The following is a 16014-nucleotide window of genomic DNA, read 5'->3' as shown; positions in this document are numbered from 1 at the left end:
TTTCATACCAAATACGCTTCCATTTGGAAACAACTTTGGAGGGACCAACCATGCAATAAACTCCACAGAATTAAAAAAGATCTATGTTCATGGCATTCTAGCTCACGTACAAATAGACAGGAAGAAATTATATTGACAAGACTGCGTATTGGGCATACCTTCCTCACTCACAAACGTTTACTTCTAAGAGAAGAATCCCACTCCGCTCTGCTGTCAGATACAACTTACAGTAAGGCACATCCTAATTGATTGTCCATCCTTTTCAGCCGTTCGAAACACATCCTTCCAATCATTAGCAAACTTGCAAGCTCCTCTAACTTTCTTTCATATACTTGGTGACAAAGCAAACCTAAGTGAGCTCTTTATATATAGTAAACATCTTGGAATAATAAATACACTTTGATATATCCATAAATCATTAAAATTAACATAATGACTCTGACAGACACATATTAACCATAGTTTCCCTTGTGTCGTGAAATGTGCATAACAACAAAGACAAATGATACCGAAACTGAAGAATAGTGATGATATAAAGCTAGGTTGCGATTAATGCAAGTTTGAATAAAATAATGCGATATTCGATTTAGTGTGAATTGTATAACAATACCAGGTTGCATTTAATGCCAGGCTAGCTGTGCTAGCCTCGCATTTAGTCCCTCCAAAGCCTGGTATTAGACACTGCTACACTTGTTTATCTTCGCGTGTGAATGTGCTACTGCCTGTCCCAATATATGTTAGTTTTTGTGATTTGTTTTAATTGTTTTAAAAAGTGCCCTTAACAAAATGGACAAAAGGAAGATTCCTTCAGATAAAAACACTACGCACAAAAAAGAAGAGGCTCGTTATTAGATTAGAGCAAAAAATTGATGTGATTTAATGACATGAACGCGGTCATCGTAACTCTAAAATAGGACGAGGTGTCGCAATGCCTGAATGTACGGTATGGAATATTATAAAACACGCTGGGGAAATAAAAGAAAAATGTAAAGTTCCATCAGCCTTTTGTGGTTTGCAAACATCTACAAGGAATAGAAGTGTTACTATGATAGAAATGGAGTGCCTTTTAACTGTATGAATTAAGGATTGCAATCAAAAACGCATTTCCCTTAGCAGAGCAGCCATTCAGCCAAAAGCTTTAAATTTATTTAAGAGAGTGAAAGAAAAAAAAATAATGAAGTAGAAGAAACATTTAGTGCGAGTGCTGGTTGGTTTGATCAATTTAAAAATAGTTTAGCTGCATAATGTTAAAATTACTGGCAAGGTGGCCAGTGCAGATGAGGATGCAACATCTAAATATCCTGATGTTTTAAAAAATAATAATCGAAGATGGTGGATACACTGATCAACAAATATTTAATGTGGATGAAATCGGTTCATTCTGGAAAAGGATGCCTTCCAGAACTTACATTTCTAAGAAAGAAAAAACTCAACCTGGATTTAAAGTGTCTAAAGATTGCCTAACACTTTTATTGGGAGGCAATGCTCAAGGCGATTTTAAATTGAAACTGATGCTTGTTTATCGGTCTCCAAATCCTCGCACTCTTTACAACTATAGATCACTTCCAGTTATTTGGCGATCAAATAAGAAAGCCTGGGTGACCCAAGCTGTGTTCACTGACTGGTTTTCAAGCTATTTTTGCCCAGCTGTTAAGAAATATTGCAAGGAAAGCAACATCACATTTTAAGTTCTACTAATTTTGGATAATGCTCTAGGTCATCCAACTACACATGGTTCATTATTAAAAATGTAAAAATTATTTTTTGCCTCCATTCACATCTTTGTTGCAGCCCACGGATCAAGGGACCATCGCAACATTTAAGGTCTACTACATAAGAAAAACATTTGAACAGGCAATTGCTAAAACTACAGGAGATGATGCAATTTCTTTAACAGAGTTCTGGAAAAATTATAACATCAGACATGCAATAGAAAATATTCAGCATTCTTGCCAACATATAACTGCAAACAACATGTGTGGAAGTGCATTTTGTCTCATTATGCAAATAGTAGTGGTTTCGAAGAAACTGTTACAAAAGAAATAACAAATATTGGAAGAGAACTTGGATTTTATGAACTGGAAAATGACAATGTTCGGGAACTGCTCAATTCATACTCGGAAGAATTGACTGATGATGATCTCCTACTTTTAGATCAACAAAGAGCATTTGAAGAGGCCAACAATGATGCCAAAGAACGAGATACAGTCAGTCCTCGTATAACACGTGTTTACACTACATGAATTCGATCATACACGATTTATAAGGGGAACGATATCGTATATAACACGAACTGAATTCGCTTATGCACGATTCGCCTTTGCATTTACAAGAAATGGCAGTCGAATGCAGAATCACCCCAACTGAACGCAACACGATAGGAATGAAGAGAAGATTCTGAAAATGTGTGTTTTTTTTATATCAGTGAAGGGGAAACACATTTCAACATAATAAGGTAAAAAGCCACACATTCCAGCTATCAGTATTATTGCAAATGCAATTAGATCGAGTTTACTACCAATTTATAACAGATTCCACTAGCAGAAACGCAACTGGAAATTATTTTTGTTTTATAGTAGTAACCCCCAGAAATGCGCTTTAGTAAAATGTGAGGTGTTAATAGGGTATCTCTGCCTTTACAGTGTTGTTTATTCAGTTGCTACACATGTGCAGCTTTGTTTATGTGTATCAAGCGTCCCTCCTCATTTGAAGAAACTAAATTGAGGGGCCCATCAAGCTCTCAGCTGCCCACATCAACGCCAGAGCTTGCACTTGGGCATCGCGTGAAACAGAGACAACCCCCAAGGCAGAATGCGCTGGTCCCAAAGGAACTAGTAGTTGTTGGTGATTCTATTGTCAGGGAAAGGGGGAACATGCTTTGTAAAAAAGATAGGTGGAACAGGACCAGGGTATGTCTGCCAGGGGCAAAGGTTGATGACGTTGTAGAGCGAATATCATCTTTAAGGGCACAAAAGGTGATATAGTTGTACATGTTGGCACTAATAATATTAAGAGTAGGAGACCGGCAGAATTACTTAACAAGTACAGGTCACTGTTGAACAAAAGCCGAGAATTAGGGTTGAATTTGAAAGTGTCTGCAATTCTGCCCAGACACGATAGGAGGGAGTATATGATGAGAGCCTTGTCGATCAATTCGGCCCTGGAAAGATTGTGCAAGGCTCACGGGGTAGAATTTTTTTCAGCCTGGACTGTACTTGTTAACAGGAGAGATTGCTTCTACAGGGATGGGATACACTTAAATAGAAAGGGTGCAAGAATATTTGCTGATGCTATCGAGGCAGTGTTAGGTGGGTCGGAAAACTGCTAGCTTGGGGGGAGACAAAGACCAATAGATTGACAGTAGCCACTGGCAGAAGTGAAAGAGATTCTTGCACTGCTTCTATTAGAATGAGCAGAAGCCTGAAAAAAAGATGCATGGTATTTCAGAGACTGCTGGGAGCCATTGCGGTACAAGTAAACACATGGGTTGTGTTAGGGTAGCTAAGAATAGAAACAGGTGCAGGTATACTTGCGTGTACACCAATGCTAGGAGTTTAGTAAATAAATTTGATGAATTTGAGGTATTGCTCAAAACATCAAAGGCAGATATTGTTGGGATATCAGAGACGTGGTGTCACACGGATATAAGGGATGCAGAACTGGAATTTGGGGAGTACAACGTCTACAGAAAGGATAGACAGGATAGCAAGGGGGGAGGGGTTATGCTATTAGTTAAGAAACACATAAAAACCAAGGAAGTGAAGCCAGTCGACATTGCCAGACAGTGCAGTGTTGAGTCAGTTTGGTGTGACATAAGCTTTGGGAGATCAAAATTGAGAGTAGGAGTGTGCTATAGGCCTAATGACTCTGATGAGTATAATAAGGAACTGTACAGTGAAATAGAGTGGGCCAGTAAATCAGAGAGTCTTATAATGGGAGATTTTAATTTCCCAGATATTGACTGGAATTTGGGGGCTGGTCACTCACACACTAGCAGGGCTTTTGTGGATTTATTGGATGATTGTTTTCTACATCAGCATGTTCGAGAGGCAACTAGAGGGAGTAATACTCTTGATTTGATTATCAACAGTGATTCTTCATGCATTAAGAATCTGCAGATAAATGAACCACTAGGTGGCAGTGATCACAGTGTGCTGAAGTGGGATTTACTCAAAGAGGTAACTACCATTAGGGGTAAAGGGAAGGGTTATTGCTTCCGTAAAGGCGACTACGATGGGAGACAGTATTTAAATTCTATACAGTGGGACCAACTGATGATGTTACCAACAGCAAATTCAAAATGGGAAGCATTCAAAGAACTTATCTTGGAAGCTACTAGGCTTTACATACCAACTAAGAAATATTGTTCAAGGTTTAGGCCAAAATGGATGTCAGATGAACTAATGAGGCATATGGCAGAGAAGAAAAATGCATGGGATACTTACAAATTAACACATGACACAGAAGCCTATGATAGATACAAGTTGATATGCAACCAAGTTACAAAGGAGGTTAGGCAGGCAAAGGCAGATTACGAGAAATCCTTGGCAAGGGATGAAAAGAAAAACAGCAAAGAGTTCTTTACTTATGTAAACTCTAGAAGGAAGGGGATGAATCAGATTGGTCCACTTGATATTGATGGGTCAACTGTTGATGATCCTACTCAGGTAGCTAACAAATTAAATGAATATTTTGCATCGACATTCACACATGAGGAGTTATTCAGCAAGGGGAATGCCAGAGGTGTATTCAACTCTAGCAGTAAGCTACAGAATCTTGAAATAACTGGGAGTAAAGTGGAGGAGAAACTGTTGAAGATAAACACAAGAAAGGCACCCGGGGTGGATGGATCTATCCAGTTATATTAAAGGAGGCAGCAAAGGAAGTAAGCAAACCCTTAGCCATAATTATGAGAGCTTCCTTGGACTCAGGGGAGGTACCCATAGACTGGAAATGTGCAAATGTGACCCCAATTCACAAAGGAGGATCAAAGGCTGACACAAGTAATTATAGACCTGTGAGCTTAACTTCTGTTCCAGGAAAATTAATGGAGGCACTGGTTAAAGAAGCACTGCAGGATCATTTAGACAAGACTTCAGTTATAGCTCAGACACAGCATGGTTTTGTTAAGGGGAAGTCTTGCCTGACCAACTTGATTGGATACTATGATGCAGTCACAAAAGAACTGGATGCAGGGAATAACTTTGATATTATATACTTGGATCTTAGAAAGGCTTTTGATACTGTTGCACATGGAAGACTGCTACACAAATTGGAGCAGTGTGACATTGGAGGCAAATTGCTGCTATGGATAAAGGGGGTGGTTGAGGGGCAGAAGACAGAGAGTGGTAATCAATGGACACTGCTCATCGTGGACTAATGTTATTAGTGGAGTCCCTCAGGGCTCAGTGTTGGGTCCATTATTGTTTTCTGTATTTATAAATGATATTGATGATGGTATATCAAGCTTAATGTCCAAGTTTGCAGATGATACAAAGGTTGGCAGGGTTGTCAAGGACACTACTGACACTATGCTGCTGCAACAGGATCTGGAAAGGTTGAGCAGATGGGCTTCGAGGTGGCAAATGAAGTTTAACATTGACAAATGTAAAGTACTACACATGGGAAACAGCAACCCCAGAGCAACGTATCAACTCTGTGGTACTACACTGACAGTGGTAGAGAATGAAAGGGACTTGGGGGTGGCTGTGCAGGCAGATATGAAGTTCTCTGAGCAGTGCAGACGGGCTGCAAGAGTAGCTCATGGAGTATTGTCAATGATATACAGGAATTTTTCCAGCAGGGATAAGGAGGTGATTATTCCATTGTATAAGGCAATGGTCAGGCCACACCTAGAGTACTGTATACAGGTTTGGAGGCCTCATTTCAAGAAGGATGTAGAGCTGCTGGAATGAGTACAGAGAAGGGCAACAAGATTAGTGAATGGAACAAAGGGGTGCTCTTACGAAGAAAGGCTTAAGTTTTGCAAATTACAGTGTCTGGAGACTAGGCACCAGCGAGGTGATCTGATAGAGGTGTATAAAGCCTTGAATTGTTTAAGCATGCTCAATGCTGATGGGATTCTTCCTCTAGCTCAGAAAAATCACCTGAGAGGGCATAAATTCAAATTGAGGAAAGACAGATGTAGGATAGACGTGCGGAAATTTGCCTTTAGCCAGCGGGTGGTTGGTTGGTGGAACAGACATCCATCCCTTGTGGTGGAGGTTGATAGCCTAAATAAGTTTAAGGCTCAACTGGACAGGTATTTTGAACGAACAGAGGGGTGAAGTGGAAGTGGGTTTTTTTTTTTTTTTTTGGCTGATGCTGCATAAGCTTGCTTTCTTGCATCAAATGCCTCTACTAATGCTAATGCTAATTTTGTAATTGTGCTTAATTCCCTAAAAATGAGTAAAATACTTAAAAGGTGTGAAAAGGAAGCGTCCTGGTGAAGACACTACAGATTCAGAGAGAAAAAGAAAAGCAACATCGATAAACAGAGGCGGACTGGGTCAAAAATTCTTACCCAGAAAATTCGTAGTGGCCTCATACTATGGTTTATGGCCAAGATCACACCGGCCTTCGAACCACCAGGGTTTCCCTGGTAAGGCTTACAGCCAAGTCCGCCTCTGTCGATAGAGAAAAAATATGAAATTGTGAAACACTTTGAGCGAAATGAAAGACAATGTGATATTGCACATGCTACAGGCCTAAATGACGCAATGCCAAGAATTAGAAAGAATGCAGAGAAAATAAAAACAACTTTCATAGCAGGAACAACTCAAAGTGTAATTAAAATCAATTAGATCAAGAGACAAAGAATTGGAAGAGATGGAACGGCTATCTGTTTGGATAGAAAATCAAACAAAAAACAAGTTTGCTTACGATAGAAGCAAAAGCATTAGCAATATTTTATTACGATTATTTATTGGGTTTGGTAATGTTTTGGTTACAAATGTGTGTTCAGTCTTGGGTGGTCGGCACCTAACCCTATTTTTCCCATAGGGCCTTTTGTTTATATTGCATAATTTTGCATTGCACGAGGGTTTTTTAGGAACACCACCATCGTGCTATACGAGGACTGACTGTTATGTGAAAATGAAGGAGTTCACTCTCAAGGAATTCGAAGATATCTTTCGAGCTGTAGAAGTCGTGAAGCAAAAAATTATAAATGCTGACCCTAACCTTGATTGAAGCATGCAAATTTGCCGAGATGTGGATGAAGCACTCTTCATCTACCAGCATATGTGCGAAGATTTAAAGAAAGAGAAGACAGTTCAGTCTATGCTGCTAAAATATTTTGAAAGGCAATAAAGATGTTTTCGTCAGTGTAAAATAAAATAAAAAATTGAGGAAAATCTGCTGACATCATCTTCAAAATCAATAGAAGTTAGTGCAGAAGTTTCAGTGTTAAAAGCTGGCAAGCCGATTATCACCGATAGCTGGCAAGGAATAAGCAGCAAAACAGTATTTGGAATTGTTTTGCTAAATGTGGTTTCTCGACTAACTGTGATTCAGACGCAATGAGCTGTACAGAAAACGAAATTAAATGATATTTAGAATTTTTTTTGTTTTTATTTTGCTTTCTATAATTACAATACTATGACTTTATTAATAATAAATTTAAATTATAAGTATATTCTTTTTATCCTTTACTGTAATATTTCGTTAATAAACATAAAAACTTATGTTTAAAATTTTTCATTACCTATTTCCATCGAGCTTGAACCAATTACCGTATTTTACACATAATCATAACTTTGAATAATGTGACTACTTCATGGGATTCATTAGTCGCACTAATCACGCCCTATCCGTACTTATAAATAGCAGAAGACTACTATAAAAAATTATATAAGGAGCAAGGGGATGATGCCAGCAGTGGGGAAGATTGATCACAAATTAGCAACACATATCCTTCCTGTTGAGGTAGAACATGCACTGAAAAAAATGAAGAATCAGAAAGCCCCAGGTGAAGATGAAGTTACTATAGAGTTGTTAAAATTAGGCGGAAGAGACATGACACAGAAACTGCAAGGCTCTTCACAAAATAATTAGGAAAGGTATGATGCCTAAGAAATGGAATTAATGCATAATCATAATTTTGCTGCATAAGAAAGGACATAAATGAGAAATTGGAAATTATAGACCAATTAGTTTGTCCCACATCCACAAGTTGTTCACAATGGTCATTACCAACAGATTAGAAAGAATACTTAATGAGAATCAATTGAAAGAGCAAGCTGGCTTTAGGATAGGATTCTCAACTATGGATCACCTTCACATAATATCACAACTAATGGAGAAAGCAAGTGCCATTATGCCTGGCATTTGTGGATTATGAAAAGGCATTTGACTCCATACAGCATAAGGTAATGTTTCAGGCACTGGAAAGACAAATTAACCCCAGGGGCTCACATCTGGTGAGTATGGGCTTGCACACCCACAGTCCTGAGCTGGATATCATCATTCTTCTCTTTCTTGGTGACTCTGTTCTACTTCTGATTCTTGCGTGCTCGCTCTCTCTCTCTCTCCAGGGTAACTCGGAAATTTTTTTTGGCTGGTGCAGCATAAGCCTCAGGCTTTCTTGCACCATATGGCTAATAATAATAATAAAATGTGCATAGACATCCTATACATTATGATTTTGAAGAAAATATATGAGAATGCTACCTCCTTTATTAGACTAGACAAAGACAGTAACAAATTTAAAATTGAGAAAGGAGACATCTTCAAAGTTGCTTACTGCTGCCCTTGAAGTTTTCAGATTTGACTGGTCGCAGAAAAGAGTTAATGTGAATGGACAGTACCAAAATAATTTACGATTTGCAGATGACATTGTGATCATAAGCCACAATCCTGAAGAATTAGAGGGAAAATCTTAATCAGTTATGCAGAGTTAGTAAGGATTTCAGACTAAAGATGAATATGGCTAAGACAAGTATACCACAGAAAAGGATATAATCATTGAAGGAGCAGTAATTGAAAAGGTGGATTCATATACTTATCTGGGACAAGTCATTAGCTGTAATAATAATAAATGGCTGGAACTCAGAAGAAGAGTAAATTTCAGTTGGATAGCATTCAGGAAATATAGTCATATACTGAGGAGTAACATCCCAGTTTGTCTGAAATGTAAAATAATGAACAAATGTATACTCCCTACCATGACTCATGGAAGTGAAACTTGGGCACTCATCAAAAGAATGGAAGAGAAGCTGAGAAATACACATTGAAGAATGGAGTGAATTATATTAGGAATCAGACTGCTAGACCAGAAGAGAAACACATGTATTAGGCAGCAATCACAAATAAAGGATTTTCTTATCAAAACTAAAGAATTGAAATGGACTTGAGCAGGACACATAGCTCGAAGACATGATGATTACAGATAGACTAAAAAAATAACAAAATGGTACCCAAGAGGAGCTAAAAGAAAACCTGGAAGACAATGACGGAGATGGACAGATGAAATTCACGAGTTCGTGGGTAGTAAATGGATGGCCATTGCACAAAAAGAAAGGAACTGGAATGCTGCTGGAGAGGCCTTCATCCTGCAATGGATTTAAAATGGCTGATGATGACGATGTGCAACAGGCGCATTCACACCAGGTCCCATGCAATAAAATTTATCTCAGTTATGTAGTGGAGACATGGGCACTCGGGCAACTTCCAGTTTTGTGTATTCATATCAATGATTTCAGAGTAGGTGGTTTCCATAAAAAAAAAAAAAAAAAATAACATAAATAAATAAAAAATAACCACTTCCACTTCACCCCTCTGTTCGTTCGAAATACCTGTCCAGCTGAGCCTTAAACTTATTTAGGCTATCAACTTCCACGACAAGGGTTGGAAGTCTGTTCCACCTACCAACCACCTGCTGGTTAAAGGCAAATTTCCGCACATCTATCCTACATCTGTCTTTCCTCAATTTGAATTTATGCCCTCTCAGGTGATTATTCTGAGCAAGAGGAAGAATCCCATCAGCATTGAGCATGCTCAAACCATTCAAGGCTTTGTACACCTCTATCAGATCACCTCGCTGGTGCCTAGTTTCCAGACACTGTAATTCGCATAATTTATGCCTTTCTTCGTAAGAGCACCCCTTTGTCCCATTCACCAATCTTGTTGCCCTTCTCTGTACTCGTTCCAGCAGCTCTACATCCTTCTTGAAATGAGGCCTCCAGGCCTGTATACAGTACTCTAGGTGTGGCCTGACCATTGCCTTATACAAGGCAATGGTCAGGCCACTCCTTATCCCTGCTAGAAAAATTCCTATATATCATTGACAATACACCATGAGCTACTCTTGCAGCCCGTCTGCACTGCTCAGAGAACTTCATATCTGCCTGCACAACCACCCCCAGGTCCCTTTCATTCTCTACCACTGTCAGTGTAGTACCACAGAGTTGATACGTTGCTCTGGGGTTGCTGTTTCCCATATGTAGTACTTTACATTTGTCAATGTTAAACTTCATTTGCCACCTCGAAGCCCATCTGCTCAACCTTTCCAAATCCTGTTGCAGCAGCATAGTGTCAGTAGTGTCCTTGACAACCCTGCCAACCTTCGTATCGTCTGCAAACTTGGACATTAAGCCTGATATACCATCATCAATATCATTTATAAATACAGAAAACAATAAAGGACCCAATACTGAACCCTGAGGGACTCCACTAATAACGTTAGTCCACGATGAGCAGTGTCCATTGATTACCACTCTCTGTCTTCTCCCCCTCAACCACCCCTTTATCCATAGCAGCAATTTGCCTCCAATGCCACACTGCTCCAATTTGTGCAGCAGTCTTCCATGTGCAACAGTATCAAAAGCCTTTCTAAGATCCAAGTATATAATATCAAAGTTATTCCCTGCATCCAGTTCTTTTGTGACTGCATCATAGTATCCAATCAAATTGGTCAGGCAAGACTTCCCCTTAACAAAACCATGCTGTGTCCTAGCTATAACTGAAGTCTTGTCTAGATGATCCTGCAGTGCTGCTTTAACCAGTGCCTCCATTAATTTTCCGGGAACAGAAGTTAAACTCACAGGTCTATAATTACTTGTGTCAGCCTTTGATCCTCCTTTGTGAATTGGGGTCACATTTGCACATCTCCAGTCCATGGGTACCTCCCCTGAGTCCAAGGAAGCTCTCATAATTATGGCTAAGGGTTTGCTTACTTCCTTTGCTGCCTCCTTTAATATAACTGGATAGATCCCATCCACCCCAGGTGCCTTTCTTGTGTTTATCTTCAACAATTTCTCCTCCACTTTGCTCTCAGTTATTACAAGATTCTCTAGCTTACTGCTAGAGTTGAATACACCTCTGGCATTCCCCTCGCTGAATAACTCCTCATGTGTGAATGTCGATGCAAAATATTCATTTAGTTTGTTAGCTACCTGAGCAGGGTCATCAACAGTTGACCCATCGATATCAAGTGGACCAATCTGATTCATCCCCTTCCTTCTAGAGTTTACATAAGTAAAGAACTCTTTGCTGTTTTTCTTCGCATCCCTTGCCAAGGATCTCTCGTAATCTGCCTTCGCCTGCCTAACCTCCTTTGTAACTTGGTTACAGATCAACTTGTATCTATCATAGGCGTCTGTGTCATGTGTTAATTTATATGTATCCCATGCATTTTTCTTCTCTGCCATATGCCTCATTAGTTCATCTGACATCCATTTAGGCCTAAACCTTGAACAATATTTCTTAGTTGGTATGTAAAGCCTAGTAGCTTCCAAGATAAGTTCTTTGAATGCTTCCCATTTTGAATTTGCTGTTGGCAATATCATCAGTTGATCCCACTGTATAGAATTTAAATACTGTCTCAGTCCATTGTAGTCGCCTTTACGAAAGCAATACCCCTTCCCTTTACCCCTAATGGTAGTTGCCTCTTTGAGTAACTCCCACTTCAGAACACTGTGATCACTGCCACCTAGTGGTTCATTTATCTGCAGATTCTTAATGGATGAAGAATCACTACTGATAATCAAATCAAGAGTATTACTCCCTCTAGTTGCCTCCCGAACATGCTGATGTAGAAAACAATCATCCAATAAATCCACAAAAGCCTTGCTACTGTGTGAGTGACCAGCCCCCAATTTCCAGTCAATATCTGGGAAATTAAAACCCCCATTATAAGACTCTCTGATTTACTGGCCCACTCTATTTCTCCGAACAGTTTCTTATTATACTCATCAGAGTCATTAGGCCTATAGCACACTCCTACTCTCAATTTTGATCTCCCAATGCTTATGTCACACCAAACTGACTCGACACTGCACTGTCCAGCGATGTCAACTGGCTTCACTTCCTTGGATTTTATGTGTTTTTTAACTAATAGCATAACCCCTCCTCCCTTCCTATCGTGTCTATCCTTTCTGTAGACATTGTACTCCCCAAATTCCGTTCTGCATTCCTTATATCTGTGTGACACCACGTCTCTGAAATCCCCACAATATCTGCCTTTGATGTTTTGAGCAATACCTCAAATTCATCAAATTTATTTACTAAACTCCTAGCATTGGTGTACACGCAAGTATACATGCACCTGTTCTTTTTCTTAGCTACCCTAACACAACCCATGTGTTTACTTGTACCCCAATGTTTCCCAGCAGTCTCTGAAATATCCTGCATATTATTTTCCAGGCTGCGGCTCATTCCAATAGAAGCAGTGCAAGAATCACTTTCACCTCTGCCAGTGGCTACTGTTAATCTATTAGTCCTTGTATCCCCCCAATCTATCAGTTTTCCGACCCACCTAACACTGCCTCGATAGCATCAGCAAACATTCTTGCACCCTTTCTATTTAAGTGTATCCCATCCCTGTAGAAGCAGTCTCTCCTGTTAACAAGTACAGACCAGGCTGAAAAAAATTCTACCCCTTGAGCCCTGCACAATCTTTCCAGGGCCTAATTGATTGACAGGGCTCTCATCATATACTCCCTCCTATCGTGTCTGGGCAGAATTGCAGACACTTTCAATTTCAACCATAATTCACGGCTTTTTTTCATCAGTGACCTGTACTTGTCAAGTAATTCTGCCGGTCTCCTACTCTTAATATCATTAGTGCCAACTTGTACAACTATATCACCTTTTGTGCCCTTAAAAGATGATATCCGCTCTACAACGTCATCAACTTTTGCCCCTGGCAGACATACCCTGGTCCTGTTCCACCTATCCTTTTTACAAAGCATGTTTCCCTGACAATAGAGTCACCAACAACTACTAGTTCCTTTGGGACCAGCGCATTCTGCCTTGGGAGTTGCCGCTGTGTTGCGCGATGACCAAGTGCAAGCTCTGGCATTGGTGTGGGCAGCTGAGAGCTTGATGGGCCCCTCACTTTTAATCCTTCGAGGGCATCCACCCTGTCCTTCAAGCTCTCATATAGGCCCATAATAACGCTGAGTTGTCGCCTGATCTCCTTACACTCCTTGCATCGCACACATACAAAGACATCCCCCATGGCAGTATCATGTCCCATACTTGACTGCTCCGCAAACATCAAGCAGATAGTGCATCTTAAAAGGCTGTGATTCAGAGGACAACTGCCCCCCCTCAGTTCTCCCCTGGGCCACAGCATTCCCATTAGCTTGAGCCTTTTGCTTTGCTGCTCTGGTTTGAGTCATGATTTAGATTTACTTTCAATAAAATTTCAATTTCTGTACAAAATTAAATCCTAAACTTGTATCCAAACACAGTTATAACGCTATATTTATGTTTCAGTAATGAGTGTTATCTACGAAATATTTGTTTCAGTAACGAATGTTATCTACGGAATATTTATGTTTCAGTAACGAGTGTTATCTACGAAATATTTACGTTTCAGTAACGAGTGTTAACTACGAAATCCCTTTAACTTCCGTATCAAGTTATGTATTAATTATTTATTTTTACTAATCATTTATGTTACGTAACCTTAAGTGGTTATATGTATAGTTAAAAGTACAATTTAATTGCCAATGAAGTTCGACAAGATTAATAGATTTTACTGATTAATTTTCCCGTAACAATGGCGGATATTTACGAACGGTAAACACGTGTATTTGATACCCTTTCCGATACTAAGTAATACCTACAAAATCTCTATCTAAGTTACTTTAAACTTAAGTACTGTAATAGGAATATAAAGCTACTCTAGAAAATAAGTTAATATGGCAATTTAAACTAATAAAGCAGAAAATAAATCAGAAAAAACTTCTCTGTTCCAAGAGCAGCAGAAAGGCACGTCCACACCGGCAACCTCGTCCTCAGACTCCCCTTATGAGGGCAGTTTGGTGCAGAAGTAAAAATTCTCACTCGAAGGGAGTAACCACGGTAAGAAATACTAATATGAAATGTAATAGTGCTAAATTTAAACTTTACTTATAATAATTGTGCCCTCCATTTCAGCTTAGTTGGCATGATACATTGCTGTCTGCCACTCATTAGAGAGATTTGGGTCCGATTCCCGTTGATTTTAAATGAATTTCAAAAGTCCTCCTCATTTGAGGTTGCAATTAGCCAGATTAGGGCATTTTTCCATAAGTTATTCCAGGTTTTTCAGTCTGCATAACATGTAAACTGCTTGTGAACTCCTACTTGTACAGACATAACACACAATGGTGCAATATGGTCTGAGTGAATTATGGTGCCTAAAATCTTACAGCAATGACAGGAATTAACATTACAGCTATTTTTTGTCATGGCCTCAAGAAGTGATGAGATTATAGCTCTCATTTGATATACTTACATTGTGCAGTTCTCATTAGGGAGCTTTCTAATCATCCACTTAATGATGCCCATTAGCTTTGAGTCTTTCTTAATTATAAAATAAACATGGGCATTCAAACATCCATTGTCAGAAAATAAAAGTCAGTCCTCATATAGCATGATAGCTGTGTTCCTAGAAACCGTCGTGCAATATAAACAACAGGCCCTATGGGAAAAATAGGGTTAGGTGCCGACCACTCAAGATTGAACACACATTTGTAACCAAAACATTACCAAACACAATAAATAATCGTAATAAAATACGTAAGTATTTTATTACGACTATTACGTAATAAAATATTACTAATGCTTTTGCTTCTATCGTAAGCAAATTTGTTCTTTGTTTGATTTTTCTATCCAAACAGATGACTGCCGTTCCATCTCTTCCAATTCTTTGTCTTAATCCAATAGATTTTAATTACACTCTGAGTTGTTCCTGCTGTGAAAGTTTTTATTTTCTCTGCATTCTTTCTAATTCTCGGCATTGCCTCATTTAAGCCTGTAGTACGTACAATATCACGTGGTCTTTCATTTCGCTCAAAGCATTTCATATTTTCGTATTTCCCCAGTAATGTTTATGGCCTTACCGGGAAAACCCCGGTGGGGTGGAGGCCAGTGTGATTTTGGCCATAAACGCTTGTATGAGGCCACTACAAATTTTTGAATAAGAATTTTTGGGTAAGAATTTTTTATCCAGTCCGCCTCTGTTTATCAATATTGCTTTTCTTTTTCTCTCTGAATCTGTAGTGTCTTCATCAGGATGCTTTCTCTTTACACCTTTTTAAGAATTTTACTCATTTTTAGGGAATAAAGAACAATTACAAAATGAGGAGGCACGCTTGATACACATAAACAAAGCTGCGTAAATGTAGCAACCGAATAAACAACACTGTAAAGGCAGACACACTATTAACACCTCACTAGCTCACATTTCTGGGGGTTACGTCCATAAAACAATAAAAACAATTTCCAGTTGTGTTTCTGCTAGTGGAATCTGTTATAAACTGGTAGTAAACTTGATTTAATTGCATTTGCGATAATACCGATAGCTGGAATTGTGTGGGTTTTTATGTTATTATGGTGAAATGTGTTTCCCCCTTCACTGATATAAAAAACAAATACATTTTCAGAATCTTCCCTTCATTCCTATGTTGCATTCAGTTGGGGTGATTCCACGTTCGACTGCCATTTCTTGTAAACACAATGGTGAATTATGCATAAGTGAATTCAGTTTGTGTTATATACGATATCGTTCCCCTATTTATAAAT

At 39.1% G+C, this 16014-nt stretch overlaps 1 protein-coding gene across 1 annotated transcript in view; it reads left to right on the top strand.

Annotated features, from left to right (window-relative positions):
* The window catches only part of LOC150091531 (GTPase Era, mitochondrial), a 242211-nt gene that overhangs the window by 82511 nt on the left and 143686 nt on the right, over positions 1-16014 (top strand). The window lies entirely within an intron of this gene.

This window comes from Mastigoproctus giganteus, chromosome 1 (genome assembly GCF_048544385.1).
Source record: "Mastigoproctus giganteus isolate SK-2022 chromosome 1, ASM4854438v1, whole genome shotgun sequence".
In the NCBI taxonomy this organism is placed as follows: Eukaryota; Metazoa; Arthropoda; class Arachnida; order Uropygi; family Thelyphonidae; genus Mastigoproctus; species Mastigoproctus giganteus.
Note: the sequence above shows the minus strand (reverse complement) of the source record. Positions and strands in the feature narration are given on the sequence as shown.